General features: G+C 40.3%; 1 protein-coding gene across 3 annotated transcripts in view; it reads right to left on the bottom strand.

The window, feature by feature from the left end:
• The window catches only part of LOC116688344 (ras-related protein Rap-1A), a 23,223-nt gene that overhangs the window by 18,777 nt on the left and 1,874 nt on the right, over window positions 1-2,572 (bottom strand). Inside the window, exon 1 of one of the 3 annotated variants that reach the window (XM_032514345.1) lies at window positions 1,475-1,659. The exons of the other annotated variants lie outside the window; for them this stretch is intronic. The gene's annotated coding sequence lies outside the window, so the exon portion shown is untranslated. Of the gene's footprint in view, window positions 1-1,474; window positions 1,660-2,572 lie in introns of those variants that run through there. 3 annotated transcript variants of the gene reach the window in all.

Raw genomic sequence — 2,572 nt, 5'->3', positions numbered from 1 at the left:
TGGTTAAAATCAACAAATAATCGTGATAATTAATCGTGATCACAATAATCGTGATTATCATTTTGGCCATAATCGTGCAGCCCTACTGTGTGGAGTGGGCAGATCCTCCTCCGCTCCGCAGTGTGTGGTGGTCTGGCAAAGAGAGACTAGACACATCCCTACAGTGTATGTTTCAGTTTGTCCATGAATAAATGCTGCTGCTCCTCCAGACCAACATTTGAGGCTGTGCAACCTAGGTCAAGTCAGGTCTGTTTAACAAAGTATCATTAATAACACAATAACGCTTTAGAGGAGAACAATACATTATTGAAAATAGCATGATTATATTTGTACATATCAAATTAAAAGAAATCCCTCAATTATTTGTCTCAATAATAGCTTAACCATGTCAAAGATATTTATGCTAATTCAGTATACAAATACTAGGACCACTACAGACGAACATTCAATGGGGAACTATGCAGTTTGTTGAGCTTAATTTACCTAACTGAACAGCTTCTGAGTCATTGGAATAGTTATCTGACTTTTTTTAGTTGAATGGTGGTCGTCTTTCTCCCCCCTAGCGCCTGTGAGCGAAAAAAAAATAAAAATAAAGAACACCCGACCCCGCAAATCGCCGGACTCAGCGTCACAAAGGATCGTGTGATATCAGGTCTTGCAATGGAACAAATTGCTTCACGGTACTGCACACATCCACCCATTCAGGAACCGGCTAGCTATAAGAACTAGATAGGGATGGAGTTTTTTAGCCAAATAGCCAAAACTGCATAGCTCCCCTTTAATATCCAGGAATTCCCAACATAGTCACCACTGCTGACAATTATTGTAACAATTTGGCCACAATTAAACACATTGGCCCTACATAGTCCAGCCTAGGACAGTTTCGACATAGTTTTGATAAAGTTAAAGTGCACCAATGAACATTGATCCACTTAAAAAGGCAAGAGTAGGAGTGAAGGACAACATTTCTCAGCATGAGTGTGTAAATTTATGTTCTCGATAAAAGGCAAAGTGGTTGTGCTTGATGCCTGGCAAGACACAAATACCACTCTCCCAAACTCAAAACGACATTACTTATCAAGGCTCAAAAATCCAGCTTCATATTCAATTAGTGAACACCACCTGTCTCGGTCTTATTGACTATCCCACTCATAACTGTATTTTCTACAAAAGGCCAAAAAGGACGCTCTTGCTTTGACACCTTTTCTACAAACTTCATACCAGGAAAACTACACACAACGCTGAGCTCTCTCAAGCGCCTGCCTACACACTCACAACACACACAAACACACACACACGGCCATTTAAGGCCATGTCCCTTTAAAAAACAAACCTATACCGCTTTCCATTGCCCTCAACTACACACTGTCATTTCCAACAAAACAAACTCGTAGTAACCCCAGCAAATAAGGAGCGAGGGAAAGCCACACGCCACAGAAAACATGCTCCACCATGACATCACTGCATCACTCACCCTCTACAGCCAAAGGTATGTATCCATCTAAGGCTGGAAATTGGAAGAGGTGGTGCTGCTAGCAAGAATATGCTGTGAATGCGTCTGGATAAACTATGTCTCAAACTTTAGGAAACTGAAATTAGTGAGCAGAGGGCTTCACAGCTAAACTACAACGTTTAGGAGGAACTCTGACAGCAGTGGAGCTGTCACAGCGCCTGACTCAGCAGGGCAGTATGATTGACAGCTGCCCTCTTTATCGCCCACCCAGTGCGGATGGTGAAAATGCACACATCCGTTGGTTAAGCTAGCTGCATGATACCGACTCATGTGTCATCTTCTTATGTGCTTGCTGGTTGACGCACATGACAATTACAGGAGCTACACTGATATATGAAAAAATTATATCCCCTTGAGGTTTAAGGGTACACAAAAAACAGAGTGAGTGAGGTAATAGCTGTTCTGGTGGAGTGTTTTTTAATGTTGATAAGCTTCTGGTTACTCATTACCTCCGCCACAACCACAGTTCACAACACTTGTTCACACTGAGCTTAGCATAACCCACTAACTTTAGGGGAATAACCCAGAGTCTACTGACAGCAGACAACCTGTCAAGAGAGGGCTTGAGTAAAGAAGACAGGGTGCTTTATTTTAAAGCTACCTTATATCCTAATGTCTTGAAAATTCCCTGGAAAGAATTATGTTTTTTAGTGCTCGTTACGGGGAAAAAAAAAAGACTTGTGGTAAGTTTAAAACACCTGTTGAAATTCAGGAGTTCCCCTTAAAGTACAACTCCATTTAAACACAAGCTGTAATGAACTAATTTTAAAATGTAATAATTATTTTTATTATTAGAAACATAATTTGTTTATGTTATACAGCATGATTGACTGCAGATGAATTGCACATTGTTGCATGTTCAGCTGACCTGCAGTGCCATCTAAAAAAACTAGCTATCTTAGCCGCTAAGTGGGAATAATTAATTGGAAGTGTAGCAATTTAACCCAGTCTCTAATTTCACCTATAATTAGTGCCAAATTACGTAGTTGTTTCTAGGAAACTTCCTAGTAAATGTGGAATTTACAAGCCTGTAAAAGAGGTTTCCACAAGAGTTTAAAA

This window comes from Etheostoma spectabile, chromosome 4, assembly GCF_008692095.1.
Source record: "Etheostoma spectabile isolate EspeVRDwgs_2016 chromosome 4, UIUC_Espe_1.0, whole genome shotgun sequence".
NCBI lineage: Eukaryota > Metazoa > Chordata > Actinopteri > Perciformes > Percidae > Etheostoma > Etheostoma spectabile.
This window is presented reverse-complemented; position numbering and strand designations above follow the sequence as displayed.